At 45.2% G+C, this 15,944-nt stretch overlaps 1 long non-coding RNA gene across 1 annotated transcript; it reads right to left on the reverse strand.

Annotated features, from left to right (window-relative positions):
• Positions 1 to 1,266: 1,266 nt before the first annotated feature.
• Positions 1,267 to 9,864, reverse strand: LOC130706921 (uncharacterized). Its single transcript, XR_009006959.1, has 3 exons — positions 9,577 to 9,864; positions 8,345 to 8,442; positions 1,267 to 1,525 (listed from the first exon to the last, which is right to left on the reverse strand). It is a non-coding gene; the product is annotated as an uncharacterized LOC130706921 (long non-coding RNA).
• Positions 9,865 to 15,944: the final 6,080 nt, after the last annotated feature.

Raw genomic sequence — 15,944 nt, forward strand, 5'->3', positions numbered from 1 at the left:
TTCTGAGTGTGGTGACCTGGTCCTCCCAAGGGTCAGTGCTATGGTTGGGGCCTTAGTCATAATCCCTGCAAGGTTCACCTTCCCTGGGGCTCATGGAGAATCCTCAGGAGGACTACCTGGCAATAATTCCAATTCACCAGCACGTGCATGGTGCATAGGGAAGCAGGTTTAGCTGGTGAATTGATTGCAGGGCACGCAGATCGGGCAAAAGGCCGATGGGTGACAGCTGAGGCTGCTGCTGAGCTCTCCCTCCAGTCTACCGTCCGTACTCAGCAGAGTCCAGAGCTGCCCCTCGGCTTTCAGCCCTGCTGTCCTGTGAGTTTTCTCAACATGTAAGTGAGACGAGAAAGGACTGAGCATGCCAGCACCAGGGTCGTGTGTTCAACTCTAGTATGAAAGCTTTAAAAACAGTTAAAATCACACAGAACCAAAGTGAGAAGAGGAGGACTCCTCTGGGACAAGTGTGGGGAAAGGAGACCCACCTGACACTTTTTCCCATCCCAGGAGGTCCCAGGGACCCAGCTTGTTTCCACATTGGGGGAGCCCCCTGCAGAGCCATGGTGTCCTGACCAAGGGGACGTGTGACCCCAGGTGCAGGGTCTGGGGAGGTGAGGTCACCCTGGGACTGTGGACATGTGACCCAGGTGGAGGGGTCTGGGGAGGTGGGTCACCCTGGTGAGTGTGGATGTGTGGCCCCAAGGTATAGGGTGTGGGGACTGTGTGGGTCTCACCATACCTGCATGGGTCAGGATCACATGTATGGGGAGACCGCATATGCGCTCTTTGCCTGCAGTGTGTCCTGTCCCCTTTGAGATTGCCAACCTCTGCATTAAGGGTGTTGTCCTGATTAACCTGTGGTTCCTTTTCTTCTCTTAATCTTGTCACAATCATATGAGGTCAGGCATGTTTGAGTGGGTTGCTGCTCTGGGTTCCGGTGAGTGACAACACTTGGTGGTATCATATTAATACTATAGCATATCATATGTCTAATCTATGGGGGTCACCACTGCCTGGGTCGCCCTGGACAGAGGTCAGGTGAGCACAGACTAGCCCCCCCTAAGAATGGTCTCCCACGTGCTCTGTGAGGGTACCGTGATGGCCCCTAAGGTAGGGGACTGTGTCTGGGCCTCCGACATTTGTGATGAAGGGGAGTCGAAATGGAATCACAATTAACAAGACATTATTTTAAGAATTTATTTTAAGTGAAATAAAACACACGTCACATACCCTTTACCATCATCACCATTTTAAGTGCACGTTTCTGAGGCATCAGATATATTCACTTTCTCGTGGAGCCATCACCACCATCCTTAGAACTTTTCATCTTGCAAAACCAAAATTCCACAACCATGAAAGTCTCATTCCCCATTCCCGCCCACTGCCCCTGGCACCGATATCCACTTCAGTCCCTGAGTTGTCGACTCCAGGGCACCCACTGGAGTGGAATCCTGCAGTGTTTGCTGACGGGTCATTTTGGAAGAGCTGACTTTCAGTCTGAAGCTCTGCCTGTTTGCATCTGAAGAATCTGCATTTAAGGAGAGGGTGTATGAGGAAGGGGGTGTATGCGGGACAAAGGTGCCCGGGGTGCAGGTGAGCCAGGACCTGACCAGCTGCCTTTTGGGTCCTCTGGTCCCATCTCTTGGTCTGTGCCTCATCTGCATCATCACTGTCCCCGCTGGCACCGCTGGGGTGTTGTTGTCTGAGTGAGATTCCCCTGGTGCCCCTGCTCTCCTCCCCTCCTCCGGCTGCTTGGGGAGGGAACTGCTTGCTGTGTGGTCTCTACTCCTGAGGCATGAAGGACCCTGCAGCATGGACCTGCAGAGTGTGGGGTGTGGTCCCAAGAGCAATGGGCCCACATAGGACACGACATCGGGGCGTGACAAGTGCTAGGGCTGCCTCATCGCTGACAGGGATTGTGGCCCAGATCCTGCTCGAGAGGGCGTGGTGGGTGGCCTGGGACCCTAGAGGCCCCATTCCTATACTGGAGCTTGGAGAGTGCATCCCCATGGGCTCCAGATTCACCCCATATCTCAGCCATATCCCTCTGTCCTGTCTTTGAACTCAGGAAAACGAGCTCTCTTGTCCACAACATAGGCCTGGTCCTGTTGATATTAGGATTCTTGAAGTTAGGCGTCCTGGGATCGCAGCTCTTTTTAGGCCTGAGAAGGAACAACTCCGGAGTGTACAACAATTTCAGATGAAACTCATATTCAATGACTATCCCTAACTACTCGGTTGTTGACTTCTATTAGTCATTATTCTCCTGGTTTTAGCTCTGATGTGGGGATTACAGAGGAGTCAACATTTAAATCTTCATAATCTGTGTATTTGTAGCTTCAGTATCATTACTGACCCATAGTTTTTTATGGTTTGGGAAGAGTTATTGATTTCATGTATCATGTAAAGGATTCACAATGATGATAGGGCAATTAAGATTACAATAATAGCTAGTAAATTGTTCACATTTTCTCTACCTGTGCATCTATTGTATGCATATGAGTTTAGATGTCAATATTAGTGAAATGATATAGAGGACTAGAGATCTTATTTTAAAAATCACTATTAATGTGTGATGAAGAAAATGTAAAAGTTCTTCCATAGTCGGGGATGTTGTGTCTTGAGAGCCTAGATGAAATTGATATGCCTTAGTGATATACAGGCTTTTAGCCTATCATTTAACTTTGACAAAGCTACATCACTTTTTACTTTTATCTCATTTATTGAGGAAGACATAATTGTTATGGTGTTGGCTTGAAACGGGTTGAAAAGGACTTGAGTCTTTCCTTATTTTACATTTACATAGGTAGGATCTTGAAACATAGGATATGGTGGAGGACATCCGTGTAACCATTCTAGGTTAGGAGTAGCAATTCCCACTGCTAAGACTTCTTGTTTAGACACAAATGCTTTTCAAAGTATGAAGATTATTAGCATTACTGCTGCTACTGGGATGAATGAGCCTAAAGACAAAATATGTCATGTTGTGTGTGCCTCAGGGTACTCAGACTAACGTAGTGACACCCCTGAGAGGCCACGAAAGTGCTGCAGGAAGTCATATTTACTACTACAAATATACTGGTGAAGTGAATTTTTGCTCATGCTGAGTTAACTGTATAACCTGAGAATAGTGGGAATCAGTGTAGGAAGCCTCCTATAATAGTGAAGACTGCTCCCATGGACATTAGGTCATGGAAGTGTGCTACTACATAGTATGTATCCTGGAGGACAATGTCTGGGGATGAGTTGGCTAAGATGATTCCTGTCAAACCACCTACTGTAAAAAGAAAAACCAAAGCCTAAAACTCATAATATAGTGGGAGGTCATATAGTATTACCTCCGTGAAGAGTTGCTAACCAGGGACTTCCCTGGTGACGCAGTGGTTAAGAATTCGCCTGCCAATGCAGGGGACATGGGTTCGAGCCCTTGTCTGGGAAGATTCCACATGCCGCGGAGCCAAAAGTCCGTGTGCCACAACTACTGAGCCTGCCCTCTAGAGCCCGCAAGCCACAACTACTGAAGCCCACGCGCCTAGAGGCCGTGCTCTGCAACAAGAGAAGCCACTGCAATGAAAGGGCCGCACACCGCAACGAAGAGTAGCTGCCGCTCACCGCAACCAGAGAAAGCCTGTGCGCGGCAACCAAGACCCAACTCAGCCAAAAAAAAAAAAAAAAAGAAAAGAAAAAGAAAAATTAAATAAAGAATTGCTAATCAGCTAGATACTTTTACTCCTGTAGGGATAGAAGTAATTACGGTAGCTGATGCAAAGTATGCTCCTGAGTCCACAGCTATCCCTATGGTAAACATATGATGGGCCGACAAGAGAACTCCTAAAAAACCAGTGGACATGACTCATACTATTCCCAGATAGCTGAAAGGCAATTTTTGTCCTAAATAGTATGTAATGATATGTGAGTTTATAACAAACCCTGTTAGGCCATGAATAAAGACTTCAGGGTGAGCAAAGTATCAAAATAGGTGTTGGTATAGGATTCGGTCTCCTCCTGCAGGGTCAAAGAAAGTAGTGTTTAGATTTCTGTCTATTTTTTTAAATATTTATTTATTTATTTATTTATTTATTTATTTATTTATTTATTTATTTATTTATGGCTGTGTTGGGTCTTCGTTTCTGCGCGAGGGCCCTCTCCAGCTGTTGCGAGCGGGGGCCACTCCTCATCGCGGTGCGCGGGCCTCTCACCATCGCGGCCTCTCTTGCTGCGGAGCACAGGCTCCAGATGCGCAGGCTCAGTAATTCTGGCTCATGGGTCCAGCTGCTCCGCGGCACGTGGGATCCTCCCAGAACAGGGCTCGAACCCGTGTCCCCTGCATTGGCAGGCGGACTCTCAACCACTGCGCCACCAGGGAAGCCCCTAGATTTCTATCTCTTAACAGCATGGCAATTCTGGCTGCTTGGACTGAGATTGGTAATTATAGTAATATGGCTATAGTTGGGGAAGATTAAACAAATAATGGTGTTTGGTATTGGGATATGACTGCTGGTTTTGTATTAAAGACTATAGTAATAAAAGTAATAATACCAAGAATTGAGGAGACACCTGCTAAATGTAAGGAGAAAACAGTTAGGTCGACAGAGGCTCCTGCATGGGCCAGATTGCAGGCTAGAGCTGAATACACGGTTCCACTGGTACCAGAACCAGCTTCTACTCTTGGTGATATGAGTAGGAGTAAGAATGATGGGGGAAGTAGTCAAAAGTTTATATGATTTATTGGGAGAAATGCTACTTCAGGTGTCCGAGTTATTAGTGGCCCAAGTCAGTTTTCAAAGCCTGCAATCATAACGGGTACAGCTATAAAGAAAATTATTACAAGTGCAGGGACTGTTATGACGACCTTACAGATTTGGGCATCTCCAAGGAGCGGTCCAGGTCAGCATAGATCAGCCTGGATTAATATAATTAAGGTGCTGCCTGCTACTCCAGCTCAAGCACCAAATAGTAAATATAAAATGCCGATATCTTTGCGATTTGTTGAAAATAATCAGCAGTGTATGAACAGAGGTAAAATGACTGAGTTAGCATTAGACTGTAAATCTAAAGACAGAGATTGAGCCCTCTTTCTGGCAAAGCCTGTGGTGAATCAACAAATTGAATTGTAACTTCAGAGAAGCAGCTTCAATTCTGCCAGTGATTTTCCTGCCTTTTTTTTTCTTTTTTTCTTTCTCAAATGAAGGAGAAGTAGACTGAAGCCAGTTGACTAGAGGATTTGCCTGTTAACTAAAGTTTCCTGGGGTTAAAACTCATCAGTCTCGTAAAGATTTGGCTTAAATACAGTGTTTGCTTTACATTCAATTGATGTAGAAAAAAAGTCTTGCAATCCTTATTTTTAGGAATTAAGTAAATTTCACTTGTTTAGGGTTTTGAAAGCTCTTGGTCTGAACTAACCTAAATTCCTAGTCCAGCACCGATAGAATGGGTGTTGTGTGTAGTAATCGTGTGGGTATTATGATTGGTAATGATAGGAAGGTTATTTCTTTGTATGTTCAAATTGTTTTGTGTTTGTGTTGTTTAATGAAGGGAATATAGTTAGTGATGTGGAGTATGTTAGCTGCAAGTAGAAATATATGCTGAGGACTGCTATGATGGCTATTAGTGTTGGTAGAATGATGTTGTCGTTTCTGTTATCTCTTGGATAACTATTCATTTGGGTAGAAACCCTGATAGTGATGGGCGATGTCCTAATGATACAATAATGGTGAGGAAAATGATTGTGATGGGAGGTGTTTTATCTCATGTGTGTGATAACGATAATCTTGTAGTACATGATCTGGGCATAAATAAGAAGAAGATAGTGTTGTTATGATATAAATTAGCATGTTTAGGATTGTTATAATCTGAATATACATTATAATAGCTGTTATTCATCCTATATGGGCAATTGATGAGGAGGGTGTAATATTTTCCCGGTGAGTATGGCGAAGTCTGCCTCAGCCTCCAGCTATGATTTATAATATCACTATGATTAATAGTATATTTAGGTTGATGGATGGTGACATGTGGTATAAAACTGATAGGGGTGCAATTTTGTCATGTTGATAGCATCAGGTCTGCTGTTCATGGGATGCCTTGTGTGACTTCAGGCACTCAGAAGTGAAATGGGGAAAGTCCTACTTTTGTGACAAGGGCGATTGTCATGAGGGTGGATGCTGCTGGATTAAAGATTCTTCTTATTCATTGTGCTCTTTGGCCAGAGTATATTAGATTAATGATAATAGCCATTATAAGTAGTATTGATGTGGTGGACTGTTTTAGGAAATACTTGTTGGATGCTTCTGTAGCTTATGGGTTCATGTTTTTTATTAGAATGGGGATACCATTAAGCAGTGTGAGCTTGTTATACAATTATATTTCCTGAGAAAATGGTCAGTAGAATGATTGTAAAAACAATGAGAGTTTATTAGCACAGGTAGGATATACAAAAATATTTTGGGGGTATGGGCCTGAAGCTTACTTAGAGAACTTTACTATAGAGCATGTGGTGTAATGTGGTAGGTAGCATGGAGAATGTAAAATTATTAGGAAGAATTCAATTCCAGGAATAAGAGCATTGAAACCTCTATGATTGACTCTATCAAAGTAACTCTTTTCTCAGACATATTTCGTAAATTTGTGGTGGGTTGCCTGGTATGATGACAAATAGTGAAAACTCTCATATACATAGGGTTAATGTTAGTCGTAAAAAAAACTTTTTATAAGAGATGTATGCGTTGATCATATCAAAATTGTAGGTAGGAGGCTCAAATTCATAGAAAGGAGATTGTTAGATGTGTTTTAATGATGACTTGGGCTGTATATAATTCTGGCACCTAGGGATTGTCGAATGCTCCTAAAAATAGATTGCTGTGGAAATGTTTATTATAGGGAAATTGACATATTCTCTAGGAGGGACGGGGTGAATGGGCCTGCTATATTTTCTACATTGAAGATATGTACAGGTTTTGATGCTACTTCTGTTAAATCAAGTGGGGCTTCATTGGATTTCTGCTACTGCGGAGATAATCAAATTCTGAGTAGGGGTCAGGAGAAAATTAGTCATAGGTGTTCTTGTGTAATAATTACTGTTGAAAGTGTAAATGATCCATTTATCAGTAAGACTGAGAATAGAATAACTGCTACATTACTTCATATGAGATGATTGTCTGTGCTATTGTTCCTAGAGCTCCAGTGAGTGAGTATTTTGAATGTGAAGTTCATCCAGATCTGAGGATGGAATAAATGGCTAGGTGTGATATGGCTAAAATAAATAATATGCCTACATTTATATTAATTAGTGGATAAGATATGGGAAGAGGAATTCATGTTGTGAGAGCCAGGGTTAAGGCTAGCATTGGGGTTAAGGCTAGCAAGAGAAGCCACCGCAATGAGAAGCCCGCGCACCGCAACAAAGAGTAGCCCCCGCTTGCCGCAACTAGAGAAAGCCTGCGCATAGCAACGAAGACCCAACGCAGCCAAAAACAAATTAATTAATTAATTAATTAATTAGTTAACTATTTTAAAAAAAGTACTATATCCTTCTGTACAGCTTCTCTGGGAAGAACAGAGAGATGGCGTAGGAGAGTGAGAAAGACCAATATTTAGTGCACATCTCTCATGCAGGTGCTCTGTTGGCTCAGACAGATTTATCCCCACTTTACAAAGGAGGAAATAATCTCAGAGTGGTTTAGTAATTTTCCCAAAGCCAAACAGCTATGGAGTGGCAGAACCAAGATCTGAACCAAGTCTGTTACCTTCAAAGCCTAAGTCCTCATCACAACAAAACCCAATTAATATTTACATTTATCGAATTACATTGCAACCTGGGGAGTTCTTGGCACAATCCTGAATAAGAGTGAGAAAGAAAGAAATAGCATTGTTCCCACAGTCAACCCAAATTTTTGGAGCAGCTCCTAGATGCCTGTCCCTTTTGGGGGTTCAGCAGTGATCAAGACAGGAAGAGTCCTGCTTTCATGAACCACGTAGTGGGGAGGAGAGACGGGTGCAACTTGGGTGAGGGATTTCACCTTGCTGGACCTCTGTTTTGTCATCTGGAAAATGGGATGGGTGTTCCTCATTTTCTGGGATTGTCCAGCCCTCACATTCTCTGATTCCATAAGAAGCATTCGTTTTCCTGTTTCTTTAAAATTCATTCAGGCCGTGAGCTGTGATGAATGTTGTTAGCTGCTCCCCAAAGCACTCTATTCCCACCCTTTTCCTGTGATCAGGTCTTTCCCGAAACATGACTCACAGTCAGTCAGTCAAGTCACAGAACCTAAGGGGCACCCAGCAGAAAAATTCCAACCCTTGCTTCCCAGGAGCTCTGCGATCTACCTGCCAGGTAAACTTAACTCACCTGGCACAAGGTGGCCATCCCTGGTTTCACATCAACATGATCTCAGGCACAAACCTCCTTGTTTTTCCATTTTGTCTTTAAGTTACTTGTTGAAACAACTGCACAAATATGACAAAGGTATAAAATCAGGCATCTTCTGCCCCCAGTGCCTACTAATAAATGATTTTCTGCCACTTTAATGATAAAGATAGAACATTTCAACATTCTGCTACCCTTATTATTTGTCATTTTTGTTGATATTTCTATTGAATACATCTTTCAATATTTTAACAATGGAACATTTATTTAGGTTGTTCCAGACCCAGCCTTTAGTGGTAAAGGTTTTGTTGTTATATTTCTGTTATGTTTCCTTTAAAAATCATTATCCTATTTAAATGGATTAAGTCAATTCTATAAGCATTTATCTTATGATATGGATGAAATTGATACATAGAGGGCAGTAGTACAAGTTGATTGGACTTGAGAACCTCTATTAGCACAGTTAAGTATAAATATTGTCTATATGTAAACCAAAGTACATGCCGAGTGAGATTCTCCGACTTTTTTTCACTGTCTGCCCCTCAAGCCTGTGGGAAATGGAATGTTTCTTGCCATATCAGTAAACAAAGGATGTCACAGTCTTCAGCACTTGCAGGCCTCCAATGTGAGCCGGCGGGCCCTGAGGCACTCAGGATATGCAAATACAGAATGCAGGCCCCAGAGAGCTGAGGTGCATATCAAAGGAAGGATTTCAGTGAGCCCATGCAAAGAAAAGCGCCACATTCCTCACCTTGGGAGAGCTGGTTTTCCTTAGTTAACAATCACCTTTTGATGTTCCCCATTACCTGCGCCAGTCCCCTGCCCTGTCCCCTCCCCCCGGTACTTTAGCTCAGGGAGGAAGGAGCGCAGAGGGACTCGGCTGAATAAGGGGCCTGCGCGCCTCGGGAGGAGTTTTCAGCCGCTTTCCCCGCAGTCGGGAGGAGGGGCGCTGACGCTGCAGCCGGACCCTGCGCCTCCCTTGCCCCGTTTCCCCTCAGGACGCTCAGGCCGACCCCCTCCCCACGCCCACCAGGCCTCGCGAGCCAGGCCGAGGGCAGGGGCGAGAGGAGGGACCGAAGTTCCCGGGGACCAGACGCTGGAGGCCGCTCTTTCTGCACAGCAGCGGCGGGTGGCAGCGAACCCCTGCCCCTCAGAAGCTGGTCTTGTGCTGCCGCCCGGGCACCGGACCAGGCGGAGGGTCGGCGCCCACTTACCCGGCCCGCCGTCCCCGCGACTGTCACGGCTTCGGCCGCCGGGGCACCTCCAGAGCCGGCAGCCTCAGTGAGGTCGCCCTCCCCTCGGGCTCCGGGGCAGTTCCGTGAAGGCGGAGGGAAGAGACCCCGCCCGAGCCGGGAGTTCCAGCTCTGAGGAAACGCGGGCTCTGTTCAGCGCGCAGTGGGTGGGACCGCTCTGCCCCGAGGCCTTCCGGGAGGGAGCGGGGCGGCGGGGGAGGGAGCCGCCAGGAGCGCAGGGCCCCGTCGGGGGTCCTGGAGGGGCGGCCCGGCCTGGGGGCCACGCCCACTGTGGCCGCAGCCCAGGTCTTTTTCCTGGAATCCTACACGAAAAAGTTAGAAAGATACACAGTCTATAGTAAATATTCACAGATGATTGTTGCTGCTGCGCTCACTATTCTATTAAAGGTGTAAAATCCATAAAACACTTTACGTTCAAAATTAAATATGAATTTTTACCTTTCTAATTATGTCTCTGATATTCACAGTTGTGGTTAATGAATCAGAGACTGTGGCATCACTAGGTAAAAATGAGCTTGTTAAAAAAATAGAACTCAGGCCCACCGGACCTACTGAATCACAATCTGCACTTTTACAATCTCCCCAGTGTACTTGTGTACCCATGAATGTTGAAAGGTACATTTCTACCTCGACATGTCTTTTCTGTATGAGAAGTACACACATTTTATCCAGTTTGATATAAATAAAACACTCAAAAATGCATAAATGCATATGCCTGTGTTGAAACCATCATTTTATCATTTCTTTTCCAGACAAGTATAGTCTCTATACTGGTTTTGTGGATCACATGCCATACTCTCTTCTTGTAGTTAAAAATAAGGTAGAGAAAGTTACTTTGTTAAAAAAAAAAAAAAAATATATATATATATATATATATATATATGAGTGGATAATTGAAGACACTCTTCTAAATTAAAAGCAGTTCTCTTAACTTGCTGTTTTCTACTTGGGTCACATTATGAACTCTTCCCGTGGCCACATGGCATGTGTACTTTTAATTTCAGGGACTGCTGACATTCCAGGATGTGGCCATAGATTTATCTCAAGAGGAGTGAGAATGCCTGGACCAAGATCAATGGGAATTGTACAGGGATGTGATGTTAGAGAAGTACAGGAACCTGCTCTCCTTGGGTGAGGATACCTTCCTTCCAGAATTCCTTATGCAACCACAGGGTTTGGAGTCCTTCATTTGTAGAATGTCTCCTGAAATCTTCTGCTTCCTACAATAGGGTTTCAGATTGCAACGTTTCAGGAAAGATTGGGAGTTTGTGGGTATAATTTTTCTTATTCTATTAAAATTGCAGCCTCCCTTTTAATATACTTTGTAACTGCTTGGGATGTGTCTATATGAACTGTGTACTATATGCTTCTGTTATAGTCCTTACAATATTTTATTGTCTTATTTTCTGTAACCATTTTCCATGGATTCTTTGGGCTTAAGGTATATTAAAAGGGAGACTGCGATTCTCCCTTTAAAAGGGGACTTATTAAAAGGGGACTTCCCTGGTGATGCAGTGATTAAGAATTCGCCTGCCAATGCAGGGGACCCGGTTCGATCCCCGGCCCGGGAAGATCTCACGTGCCACGGAACAACTAAGCCAGTGGGCCACAATTACTGAGTCTGCACGCCACAACTACTGAAGCCGGTGTGTCTTGAGCCCGTGCGCCATTTATTTTTTGGAGAATAAAACCACTTCTGAGTGATTAAAATTTAGGCCAGCTAGTCAAAATGCTTTATCACCTGTTCTTCTAAAACACTGATCAATGGAACAAGTTTTACTAGGGATAACAGTGTAATTGTATTCTGGAGTTCATATGGGCAATATGGTTTATGACCTTGATGCTGGATCACGACATTTCAATGGTATAACTGCTATTAATTGTCTGTTTGTTCAACGATTCAAGTCTCACGTGATCTGAGTTCAGACTGGAGTCATCCTGGTTGGTTTCTGTCTATTGCAGATTTCTTCCAGTATGAAAGGACAAGAGCAATACGGCTTACTTTACAAAATGTCTTCAAACTAAATGATGATATAATCTACATTCAATTAATTTATACATACCCTACTGTAGAACAGGGTTCGTTATGCTGGCAGAGCCCGGTAATTATGCAAAACTGAAACTTTTTCTGCACTGGTTCAAGTCCTCTTCCTAAGAATATGTTTATAATCAACATTCTTTCACAAATTACCCAATTTAATTCACCATAGCATTCCTCATATTAACTAAATGGAAAATCCTAGGCTATATACAAATCCAGAAAGGGCCAAAATTCATCAGCCCCCATGGATGATTACAACCCATTGCTGAGGCATTCAAATTACTTATTAAAGAACCACTATGTCCACCAACATCATCAATTTATATATTTTTGCCCCAATGCTAGCCTTAACCCTGGTTCTCACAACATGAATTCCTCTTCCCATATCTTATCCACTAATTAGTATAAATGTAGGCATATTATTTATATTAGCCATATCACACCTAGCCATTTATTCCATCCTCAGATCTGGATGAACTTCACATTCAAAATACTCACTCACTGGAGCTCTAGGAACAATAGCACAGACAATCATCTCATATGAAGTAATGTAGCAGTTATTCTATTCTCAGTCTTACTGATAAATGGATCATTTACACTTTCAACAGTAATTATTACACAAGAACACCTATGACTAATTTTCTCCTGACCCCTACTCAGAATTTGATTATCTCCGCAGTAGCAGAAATCCAATGAAGCCCCACTTGATTTAACAGAAGTAGCATCAAAACCTGTATATGTCTTCAATGTAGAAAATGTAGCAGGCCCATTCACCCCGTCCCTCCTAGAGAATATGTCAATTTCCCTATAATAAACATTTCCACAGCAATCTATTTTTAGGAGCATTCGACAATCCCTAGGTGCCAGAATTATAGATTCTTTCATCTTGTAAATATAGTTTTTAAGAAAAAAAATAATTTTTATAGTTTTACTACCTTTAAACAAAATGTACTCCATTGCTGTGGAATATTCCTTCATAGGAGCGTGCATGGTTCATTTCTGCATCCGCCTGTGATGGCCTTCAGGTTCTTTCAGGTTTGGCTCCTGTGGCTGCGAGTCCATGTCCGTGTGTCCTGGTGCAGGGCTGGTGGGTTTGTGTTCACCTGGGAGGAGCACTGTGGGTCTCTGTGCAGGGACTTCGCTATCTGAGGCCCGGTTGTTTCAGAAGTGGTTGCATCCCCCCGTTGCCTACCAGGCTTTCCATTGCTCCACATCCTGCTGATATTTGATACTATGTCTTTCACGTCTGCCATTCTGGTAGGTGTATGCACGGTATTTTTCTTATGGCTTTAATCCCTCTGTTGTTAGTGAAGTTGTACATCTTGTGGTATTCATGGACTATTTCCTGTTGTTTTTTAAAAAGTTTTAAAAATTGTGGTCAGATATACATAACATAAAATTTACTATCTTAACCATTTTTAAGTGCACATTTCAGGGTCAAGAAGTAATTCACACTGTTGTGCAAACCTGACCACCATCATCCTCCAGAACTTTTTCATCTTGCAAAATTGAAACAGTCCCCATTAAACACTCACTCCCCATTGTCCCTCCCTCAGCCCCTGGCACTCAACATCCTACTTTATGTCTCTATGTTTCCGACTGCTCTAGGGGCCTTGTAGGAGTGGATCAAGCACTGTTTGTTTTTTTGTGTCTAGGTTACATCACTGAGCATAATGCCCTCAAGGTTCATCCCTGCTGCAGCCTGTGTCAGAATTGCCTTCCTTTTTAGGCTGAATAGCATCCCCTTGTATTGATGGACCGTGTTTTTCTTCTCCATTCATCCATTAGTGGACACATGTAATATCTACATTCATTTCTGCTGTCATAATATTTGTGGAATAATATCAGAAAGTCCTATGAATCAAAAGTCATTTGCCATTAGCTTTTTTCTTAAACTTTTTGTTGTGGAAAACATCAAGGCTAAGAAAAGGGTAAAATACATGTCAGCTTCACTTGTGTTCAGGAATTAATGCTTTACGGATTCACTTTATTCCCTGTGTGTGTGCTATGTGTGTGCATGTGCCTGTTTGCATACATATGCTGTGCATGTGCATAGGTATGTGCACTTGCACACATTAGTGTGTGCATGGGCATATGCGTGCATGTGTGTTCACATGCTAGTGTGTGAATATATTTGTGCTGTGCACATGCATATGTCTGTGTGTGTGCTGTGCCTGCCCGTGCGCACACCTGTGTGTTTGCTGGAACCACTTGCAAGTTGGTTGCAGACTGAATTGTGCCCCAGATATATCCGCACGCAGCTGCTCTAACAATCCTGCGTAGCCACGTAAAGGTCACAGATCTCAGGGATTTAAATGGATGGAGCAGGATATCCTGACACAGAGTTTGTCTTCCAATGACTGTCACTGTCTCAGTAACATCCTTCACACCTTCTTTAAGCCCCATTCAGGGTCCAGTTTAGACTCCCATTACATTCAGTCGCCTGCCCCAGGTCCCCTAAAGCAACCATGTCACCGTTGGAGAGCCCGGCCAAGGCTGGGGGTGCCCCTACTGTTGGCCTGGCCTCCAGGCCCTGCACTTGGCTCCTGTGTTCCCATCTCTCAGCCAGGCCCCGACTTGGATGGGGCCGCCACCTCTTTCCACACAGGGTCCCATCGCCCAGTCAAGGGGGTTCATTCTCCCCAAACACAGCATCAGGAGTGGGGGGGGGGGTGACAGTCCCCACTGGGTCTCCTTCATGTGAGACCCTGTGCTGTTGAAAGAGCAGGCACCCTGCCCTTGGGGGTGGGGGGCTGGGGGGTGACATGCGGCCCACGATGGGCAGGCGGGTCTCCGGGTGGGGCGAGCCAGTGTGCAAGGAGTTCCGCTGTGGGTTCTCCTCTCCAACGGCTTCTGTGCCCCTACCTCTCCCCGTGCCTCCCGTCGAAAACAGCGCGGTGCCCGGGACGGGAGCCATGGGAGCCGTCAGCCACCGCCCCCTCTACACACACACACACACGCACACGCACACGCACACGCTGCAGGGAAGCAGGGCCTGAGTGAAGGGCTCTCAGCGGCCCTGAGCGCCCCGCCCGGAATCGGCCAGCCGAATGGACAGACCGGATCTCCCGGCCCGGACCATGCAGGACTCTCCTGCCTGGGCTTCCAGTTTGGCCGCCTCCTTCTGGAAGCCTGGGAGGCTGGAATCAGGCCACTTCTTGTCTGTCCTGGCAGCAGACTGGGCTGCACTCTAAGAAGTTCGTGGCTCGCCCGTGGATCCTGACCATCAGGTGGCCAGAGAAATTGGGAACATTTCTGTTTTGCCTGTTGAAGTGTTTAATGACAAAGATTTTGTTCAGTTTCCTGATGTGGGTGTCCAAAGATGAGAGACCCATGTGTGTGATCTGTACCTCCTATGAGATCAGCCCTAAGCTAGTTTAAACATGATCAAGTTCTGTCTACATGGTAGATTTAGACCTCTGCATGTCCTGTCTACTGATTATGTTTAGAGCTGACCATGTGTTGTCTATAATAAGAAGATTTAGACCTGACCATGTTCTGTGTACGCTAGGACTATGGGGACCTGGGTAGAGACCCGGCCGGGCCTCAGTACTGGGAAGCTCCGTGCCTGCATCTGAATGTCAGTGCTTAGATGTCTGGGGTCTGGAGCTGAGGTGGGCTTGTCTACGTAACAGCCTCTCTTCTGAGTGTGGTGACCTGGTCCTCCCAAGGGTCAGTGCTATGGTTGGGGCCTTAGTCATAATCCCTGCAAGGTTCACCTTCCCTGGGGCTCATGGAGAATCCTCAGGAGGACTACCTGGCAATAATTCCAATTCACCAGCACGTGCATGGTGCATAGGGAAGCAGGTTTAGCTGGTGAATTGATTGCAGGGCACGCAGATCGGGCAAAAGGCCGATGGGTGACAGCTGAGGCTGCTGCTGAGCTCTCCCTCCAGTCTACCGTCCGTACTCAGCAGAGTCCAGAGCTGCCCCTCGGCTTTCAGCCCTGCTGTCCTGTGAGTTTTCTCAACATGTAAGTGAGACGAGAAAGGACTGAGCATGCCAGCACCAGGGTCGTGTGTTCAACTCTAGTATGAAAGCTTTAAAAACAGTTAAAATCACACAGAACCAAAGTGAGAAGAGGAGGACTCCTCTGGGACAAGTGTGGGGAAAGGAGACCCACCTGACACTTTTTCCCATCCCAGGAGGTCCCAGGGACCCAGCTTGTTTCCACATTGGGGGAGCCCCCTGCAGAGCCATGGTGTCCTGACCAAGGGGACGTGTGACCCCAGGTGCAGGGTCTGGGGAGGTGAGGTCACCCTGGGACTGTGGACATGTGACCCAGGTG

Source organism: Balaenoptera acutorostrata, unplaced genomic scaffold (assembly GCF_949987535.1).
Source record: "Balaenoptera acutorostrata unplaced genomic scaffold, mBalAcu1.1 scaffold_808, whole genome shotgun sequence".
Classification (NCBI taxonomy): domain Eukaryota; kingdom Metazoa; phylum Chordata; class Mammalia; order Artiodactyla; family Balaenopteridae; genus Balaenoptera; species Balaenoptera acutorostrata.